We start from the raw sequence: 9,241 nt of genomic DNA on the forward strand, positions 1-9,241 counted from the left end.
ACACACACACACACACACACACACACAAACTCACACACTCATATAAACACACACTGGAAAAGCCCCAAAGTGCCACCCAGAAAAAAAAAGACTCATCACTCTCTTTCTACCAGTCTGTGGAAGAAGGGATCGAAAGGAGCAAAGAAGGAGAAGGATGAGGAGGTGGTTGGAGCTAGGAAAGGAAGGAGGGAGTGAGGGGAGAGAGAGAGAGGAGGGGTTGGGGGATTACACAATTATTCAGATAACAGCTGGGTATAATCTAGTGGCAGATGTCTCTCGGTCAACAATGCCCACCACACACAGGCGTGCACGTGTACGTGTGTGTGTGTGTGTGTGTGTGTGTGTGTGTGTGTGTGTGTGTGTGTGTGTGTGTGTGCGCGCATATGCACCAAACACAGCTTCAATGCCCAGCGAGCAGCCACAGAGTGAAAAAAAATCAAATACAAATCGGCCCGCTGATGAACTAGCACCAGCCACTCAACAACACAGCTCTCCATATCGCTCTGTCTGGGAAAAGTTGTTGTCATTTTTTTTAATCAGTTTCTGATGCGGATGAAACAAAACCAGAAAAATAATAATAACAGGGCAATTAAATGCCCCCCTCCCCCCCCCAAAAAAAAACACACACACGAACGCAATTTTGGGAAAGTGACGACCTGTTTGCTTTTCTTTGCCCTCCGACAGGCCGCCTGAAAAACAAAACCTAAAACCTGAGGAATTCTGTCCGAGACGGAGAAGGGTGGAGGGGTCACCCGTTGATTGACAGGTAATCGTAGTTGGACACACAAACACACACACGCACACACACACACACACAAAATAAGCAAACACACACATGCAGGAAGACATCGGCTGCGAGCGATCTCCAAGACTCCCGATAGCGGATTCACTCTCCTCACCCCCCCTCTCCTCTCCCCTCCCCTCCCTTCCTCTCCCGTCTCTGAAAGGCCACTATAGAAGCCATAGTGTCTGCACCCCACTGGGCAAAGCCTGTACACTCTCTTCACCTTGAGAGCCACAGCAGAAGGAAGAAAAAGTAGAAGATAAAAGGAAGACAGAAGGTGACAATGACAGACCCACATGGAACATGTAGTCCTTTTTAAATGGGCAAAAAAAATATTTATCATATTTAGTATTAAAAAATGTATCTCTGAACATTTCTTCCAGAAGTTTTGAAAAAAAGCTTAAATTCCAAAGTATTTTTTTCATATCTTTCTTTATGTGAGGTCACACGTATAGCGGAGAGAGGAAATAAGGGGCGGCCCCCCTTAGCGAGCGCTTGGAGAGCGAGCTCTGTCAATCCATCAGCCCAGGCAGCCTATTGTGATTTACTTTAACACTGGTTAACAGCTCGTCCTGTCAGGGGATGGATCATCCCACGGCGCCTCACATGCTAATAGCTTAAGTAGGCATCCCATGTCCCCCGGAACTAATACCATAAATACTAATACCATAAAAGAGCCGTGCATGCACGCCCGACGCTCCAGCCTCACTTTCGCCTGCGTTTGGGCCAACATCCCGATACTTTACGGATTACAAAACATAATGAGATGCATTTAAATGGTTATTATTATACCTTCCCCCGGTCCACCATGGGGAAATACTGCATTGCTAATTTCCTATCATCATATGTAAATGTAGAGTCATCCCGGTTAGAGCCATTTCAAATATTCTGATGCAAATTAAATACACACAAAAAAAGAAAAAAATTAAAATGCTAAAATCAGCTCAGATTAATGGTGGATCTGATAACTGCTGTCACAGAGACACACAGGCTTTACCGACTAGAAATGAAATGAGCAAACTAAATTTGAAACAAATTTGGACGGTGAAGTTATTTCGCCACATGGTTTACAGAAAAGTCATACAATAATAAAAGGTGTAAAACTGATTTGAGTTGAATCCCTCCTCCTCCTCCTTCTTCTGTGAATCTCTGCGTTTTCATCAGTGCGTTTCATTTGTCCGCCCTCGGCAGATTTTCACTGCCACAGCACTACGGACCAAACCAGTGCTCAGGAGCTGTGTGAAGCCTATAGTCAAGACGGTTTATGAAATGTGCAAAAAAAAGTGTGTGTGGGTGCCTGCTTCCTTGTGTGTGTGTGTGTGTGTGTGTGTGTGTGTGTGTGTGTGTGTGTGTGTGTGTGTCTGCTTCTGTGTGTGTGTGTGTGTGTGTGTGTGTGTGTGTGTGCGTGTTTGTGCGTGTCTCTACAAACATTGGGAGAGAGTCTTGCGCTCCACAGCTGTCACCCACCCTTCACACAGCCATCCTTTTCAATGCACATTAAAGCAGCGCGGCAGAAAGTTTAGTCACATTGTTGTTCTGGTATAGCGAAGCGCTTTTTTTTTTTCTTCCACTGATCTGCTCCCTCGGTTCTCCCCGTGCAGCGCCGATTGACGGCTGCCCTGTCAGTTTGTCGCGGCGCTTTAGAAAACACCAACGGCTCTCTGATGAAGTGCTTACAAAAGGTCATAGGGGCTGGGGAGGGCGAGGGAGGGGAGCCTACTACTGAGAGAGAGAGAGAGAGAGAGAGAGAGAGAGAGAGGGGAAAAGGGAAAGGGAGACGGGACCAGAGGAGTGAAGGAAAATCCATAACACAAATACAGCTGTCAGAAGCAATGCGGAGTTAGCAGGGGACGCAACGACCGACGAGAGAGCTTTTTTTTCTTCTCTCTCTCTCTTGTGAAGATGCTCTGCTTGAACACAACAGCAGGCGTTCTTCTCTGTGTGTCTGCACACGCACACGCACACACACACGCACACAGCACCGCTGACCATCTCGTGTTGTGCTCTACCTTGTCGGTTACACTGACCGAATGGTCCTGCTTGATGACACTTTATTTCTGTCTGTAAAAATCGAACTTGACGGCTTCAACTGGCCTGACTTCACTCCTGTCTGTTCTTCTCAGCAGTCCACCCAGAATCCTCGGCAGCCGCGGCCATGGCCTCAGGTGCCAAGCGCACTCTGGAGAGGCTGATCTAATGCTTCCTCCACTATAATGGCCCACGCCTTAAAAAACCTCTGTCGTTTCCCCCCGCTCGCTTCTACCAGCCTTTCACTCTTATGTTCACACACACACACACACAAGCACACACACACACACACACACACACACACACACACACACAGACACACACACAGACACACCCGTCCATAGGAAACAGTCTCTTCCTCTCGGAGCGGTTGGGTCACTCCTTCCCACATCCATCAGCTGTTAATGGGGCCGGTTTGCTCTGTGAGGAGCTGGAGAAACATCCCGGAGTCGGGGCCTGCCTGCCTGCCTCCTCCCAGCAATCCCCCCCTCACTCACACACACACACACACACACACACACATTGAAAAACTCATCTGACTGAATGGCATGGACATGTTAATAATGACCACAGGCTAAACCACTGTGTCAGGCTAAAAATGATTACTTTATCAATCAGAGAGGGGGTACATTTAAAGAAAGACTTGGGTTGGGGAACTGTGGGCGAGCTGTGCTGCCGACACCACGTAAGTAATGACAGCTCTTTGAAAAAAGGCACAAAAGGCAAAAAAGAAAAAGCAACAGTAGAAAACAATTGCTCTCTCACACAGGTGGTCGACTTCCTAAAAGGCCGCTAAAGGCATATTCCGCGCTTTCCTTCTCTGCCTGCCCTGGCCTGCGACTTTTTTCCCCCCCGCACGACACCGCCTTCTGACCCATCATAAAAACACATCTCATCTTTAAAAAATGTGTGGGGTTTATTATGTGCACACGCAGGGAGACGGACCCACACACACACACACACACAGGCAAGTATTCAGCCCTCAACCTCTCCTAAATAACAGGTTCAATTAGAACCACATGTATAATCAGGCCTCAGTCTAAAGCAATGTGGCGGCAGTTTCACTGTGCAGTCAATCACTTCAATACACAAGCAGAACATTCCCCCACTTGCTGAGCTGCCCGTGAAGAATAACACTTTGATTTAATCAATTAATTTGTCAATTATATTTCATTAACATATTTTTAAAGAGGTAACCGGCTGTAACTCCCTTCATAATGGTAGTCAGTGATGATTACTTTATGAAGATGTGTACATTTTCATTTTCCATCTTTTTATATCCCAAAAAAAAAACGATTGTGGCTTTTTTTCCTTCCAAAAAATAAATATTCTTAACACATTCAAATCTGTGACACACTAAATTAAAATATGTTTCATTTGAACACTTCATTATATAGCTGATACAACCTGTAGAATACTGCGTCCTACTGTAGTGTTTCCACAAATTACAAGCCCAAAACCCATTCCGTTCAAATGCGCACAATAACGGCAGCTTCAGGACCAACACTTGAAACAAGTCCATATAAAACAGGCTTTTGGCTCCACATACAGTCATATTTTTTTTTTCTTTTCTCAAACCCCATCTAAAGAATATTGTAAAAAAAATTAACCATTTCAGCTTTTTTAAGCAGCTCGGTAAATGCACTAAGTGCTGCAATAGTAAGTAACCCTGTGTGAGTATCCATCACAGGTCAAACCCTACATGTACAGCAAGAGTCGCATACGGGTGCTCTTCAACATCACTTTGGAGCCACAAAAGCCCACTCAGACTTGTGGGTTTGGGATAGCAGGAGGGCTTTCATGAAAAAAGAGAGCACGAGCGATGGAGAGACGCACCGGCAAACCATCAAACGCTATAACCGACGCACAGGACATTTAAAAACTTCAAATAGTCTGTCCATTTTCACACAAGCAGGACAGGTGAATTGAGTAAAAAAAAAAAAAAAGAAGCACTCTTTTACACACAATCCAGCACTCAGATACGTACACTCTTACCACACATACGTTCACAAGCGATCATGCTGGAGGTATAAGGACTATCTGAAGTGAGTTTATGGACCAACACAATCATATTGCATGGCTTTTAATCCCGCTGAAGGGCTTTTTAGAGCGCCATGACGTTCACAGCCATTACTGCCCGTCTCTAGACGCTCTCACACATGGTGCTGGAGTCACACCCCGGCACACTGCCACATACACTGCTAGGGGCCGAGCTGAAAATCATCCTTTAAAGTAAAATGTGTCAGTAAGCATAACACAGACAATTGTCTGGTGGAGAACAGGGTCTGAGGCTGATAAAAATCAGCAGTACATGAGCGACTCTTACAAACAATGAAAGAAAACAGGACGTGGAAAAGACACAGCTGTCGACAGCGAGGGGAAAAAAGGGAAAGAGAGGAAAAGTGTTGGGAGCAAGTTCGTATGAAAAAAAAAAAACGGTGGCAATGCTGCCGAGGCAAACACAGACGCACACACACACACACACAGACGCACAATAGCCGACAGAGAGCAGAGAGAGTCAATCTGTCTCTGACACCTCTGGCTTCCTGCACACACATACTGTACACTTTTTTTTTTTTTTTTTTTTTAAACGACTTGTGCCTCTCATTATTTTTTTGTTTCGTAGTCTCCTATTGTATTTTACATGAAAAGCCTGTTATTGATGTGATAGCCTGCACATTGAAATGATAACTTTACAATGAGTTGATACTGTTGGTAAATGCTGCAGTGTTTCAATGGAAATAAAAACGAACGTTCAGCTGTGTCTCGCTGCTCGAGACTGAGCAAGTGATTATCAATAAGGGGGTTTAAAACAAAACAAATGTACTCATAACTAAATTATAGAATTGTCTGTATTGTGTTGGAAATCGTATAGCTACAGTTCCAAACACGATTCTTTTAACTGAGACATCTCAGCTGAGAAGACTTCACTGTACAAAGGAGAAATGAAAAAGCTGAGAGAACATTTAGCAACAAGAATCATTGTGTTTAAAAAAAAAGAGAGAAAATCAAACCCCAAACTGGCTGGATTAATTTTTTTCCATTTTTTGGGGAAATAATTTCCACGCATATTTAAGTCTTTTTTTAACAGAATGATCACAGACACATTGAGAGGTCAGAGCCAGCACACAACAATGTTTTTTTCTCTTTTGAAAAAAAAAGTTAATTTATGCTGATGTGTAAATAAAATACATCCAGCCTCTTATTATGTCTTTGCAAAAAAAATAATAATAATAGAGGCCATCTTAAAATTCTAATATAATCAATGCAATTTTGCTGGTTTGAATGAAGCAACAGGAGGCTATGGGAACACTATTGTACATTAAAAACTTTAATGTTCAGCTTTTTTTAAATGAAGGATGAAGGCTGCAGCTTAATGTGCAATTCATTTTTTTTTCATGCCATTATTTTAATTCCATATACACTTTACACCGGGGGGCTCCGGAGCCCACCACCACAAAATACCTGCTTTCCTGTCTTGACACCAGAAACGTGACAAGGTCATAAAACCTGATGAAGAGCTTTTTCATTCCCGCTGGATCTTCTATTAAAGCGCAATTAAAAGTGTGTCATCGCGTCGCGGAAATGCCAGCACAGAGGACGGGAGAGGGGAAGGGAGGGGGGGGGGGGGGGTGGGGGACAACAGGAGAGAGAGGGGACACAGTAAATAAAATTAATTATGCCAAATGCCCCGGCGCCCATCAATCACGGGGCAATAATGCCCGTGTCAGAGTGTGCACCCACACAGGCCTGTATGCTTTTTCTCTCAATGACAGACAACTAACAGCAATTAATTGTCATTTCATCTCTCCCTCTTTTTTTTTCTTTTTTTTTGTCTGAAGCTTTCCATCATGCGAGACCTGAGTCCATCTGACATGAGGGAATGTCCTGGCTGATGTTGGCTATTTGATGATGGGAGTTTGATTTTAGTGGTCAGGGGGGGAAAAAAGAGCAACTTCTTCATTCTCGCAACACTTCAGCTTATGATGTTAAACAGTGTGTATTATTTACAGTGGCGCGAAACTAAAGGCCGTTTTAAACTTTTAACTGTACACTCCATTGCTATGATTGTCTTAAAAATGATAATCCCGGTATTAAGTTTGTATTTGTTCATAGGAAGAAAAAGGTAATTTTTCCTTTGTGGTGTAGCAGGCCCTCTTTCAGTCGGTTTATGACGGTAAAAAGTAGGGGGGAAACATGGGTCATTCAAATGCTCTGGTAAAGAATTTAAATGTTTAAAATATTATTTTCTAAATCAGCCCTAAATATATGGACGTATTTTTAAATCTTTTCCTCAAAGGGTAAAGCACGTGTCTTTTCTCCATGCATTCTTACATGAGAATTTTTTTTTAAATGATTAAGGCTAAGACGCATTATAGTTAGGCCTATAACGCATCGATTACCGCCGTCTACAAACCAGTACAGATTAGATCATTGTTTAACGTTGTCCGTTAAAACTGGAATTAAACTTTTTTTTTTGTTCCTCCTCTCTGCACGAACAACTTTCCTGCGTAGCATACCGTTTATATATTTCATCCGGGAGGAATATGAAAGGGGAGAAATACATCAAAACTCAGTGAGGTCTCACAACGAGGTTCATATTTCAAAAGTCAAAATCGTTTGAAAAGAAACTATTGTCCCGTGACCTATTGACTATGTCCACAAGAAAGCTTTTTTCCCTTTTCTTTCTACCTTAAGACAAGGGCTCCATTATCTCCAGTGAGGGGTGAGTAATGCCCTTCGGTAATTTTAAACTTTATTGTTTGGACAAAAAAAATAATTCAACTATATTAGGATTTTTTAAAAGGCAGTGTTCAGGGGCTGGGAGTTAAAACAGGTTAGAGGCGATGACAGAGCGTTCAAACCATTCTCAGGCGGTAGTGTAAAATTATCACCACATAACCTTCGCCGGTGTTTATTATCAAATCCCTTAACAAGGGTTATTAACGTGGGGGGGGGACGCAAAGTTACGTTTCTTGCCTCTGTTCAAATCTTAAATTAGTCCTAACCTTTGGGGGGGGGGAATAAAATAAAAAAACTTGTTTTCGTTTTTGTTGTCTCTCAAGATCCTCGAGTTCGGACAATGACACTGTTCTAAAAGCACTGGTCCAGCTCCCTCCAAACGATGAGCTCTCATCAATTTTAAAACGTTCAAATAAATTGCCATATCCCATCCAAATAAATGGCGACTGATATTAACTTACATTTAGACTCTGTGTATAACACGTGTGGAAGTGACGAGGCGGTCCAGGGAAACATATTCCGCCGTGGATTTTTCTTTTTCTTTAACAAATAAAGAAACTCGGGCAAGATGAAAACAACTGCAGTTCAAAGAGGATCTCAAAACGTGGCTGATAAGTTTCACGCTCAGTAGCACTTCGCGGTGAAGAAGAGAGGTAAAGTTAAAACGAAACATGGACGGAGGAAAAGTCAGAATGAGGAAAAACTTCAGCATATGCCCCCCGCTGTAGGCTCTAATGCTCTGTAACACCACACAGTATTATCAGGCTTACTTGGAGGAGTTTCACAAACAATGTGCGCATGGAAAGTTTTCGGCTTTCTTTGGGTGAACTAACGTGTGTGTGTGTAAGCGATAGAGTTTCAATGGAAGCACAGTGCGACAGAGAGATAGAGGGGGAGAGAGCGAGAGGGAAAAGTGTAATAATAATGCATCAACCTGTTCTCTTGTGTTCTGAAGAAGTCAACTTTCACGCCAGTGGTTGGACCATGTGGACAGCTGCCCGCTTCTGCTCCTCAAGCCCACGGCGCGTCCACTCTCTCGCGGCGACAAAGGGGACAACAACCGACCGGGAAGAAAGATTTCTCAAAAAAAAAAAAAAAAAATGGAAAGAAACAGAGAGAGAGAGAGGGAGACAGAGAAATCTAGGATCTAAGACCGCAGCACCATTACTTTTTAAAAAACGACAAAGCGTGCTCGTTAGTCCTTTCCCCTTTTCCCTTTTGTGTGCGTCCTCTCTCCTCGGAGTGGCCCCTCTGGAGTGAAGTCAGAACAATACTGCCGCTAAAAACTCTGTGGCACTGTGTGCGCAAGTTGCCGCGGCGAAAGAGCGCAGCTTCTCTCGTCTTGTTGTGTTGCGTCTGCTGCTCTCTCCGCTATCTCTTCAAGAGGCTTATTCAGCGCGGATAACCTCTCCACCAGTCTTCACTTTTTGGCATCCCGTCTGTTGCTCGCTCGTTCGCTAGAGATCAGGGGCTGCTGTGTGTGTACACGAGTGTGGTTTGTGAGTGTGTGTTGCTGGGGGGACAGTTTGCTGCGCGCTACCGTAATGCCTCTAAAAGCAGGTGCGCGTTTTTTTTCATCGCTGCCCTATCCTTGCAATAGCCCTGGCGCACAATAGGAAAACAGCAGCCGGTGTGAGGTGGGCTATCTCTCTCTTTCGGTCTCTCTTTCTTTCAGTGTGTGTGTGT

The 9,241-nt window shown here is 43.8% G+C and overlaps 1 protein-coding gene across 2 annotated transcripts in view; it reads right to left on the minus strand.

The window, feature by feature from the left end:
* Positions 1-9,001, minus strand: part of foxp4 (forkhead box P4) — a 98,530-nt gene extending 89,529 nt beyond the window's left edge. For both annotated transcript variants that reach the window (XM_080026267.1, XM_080026266.1), the window contains exon 1: positions 8,490-9,001. The gene's annotated coding sequence lies outside the window, so the exon portion shown is untranslated. The remainder of the gene's footprint in view (positions 1-8,489) is intronic.
* Positions 9,002-9,241: the final 240 nt, after the last annotated feature.

This window comes from Ammodytes marinus (genome assembly GCF_949987685.1).
Source record: "Ammodytes marinus genome assembly, chromosome: 4".
Taxonomy (NCBI): Eukaryota; Metazoa; Chordata; class Actinopteri; order Uranoscopiformes; family Ammodytidae; genus Ammodytes; species Ammodytes marinus.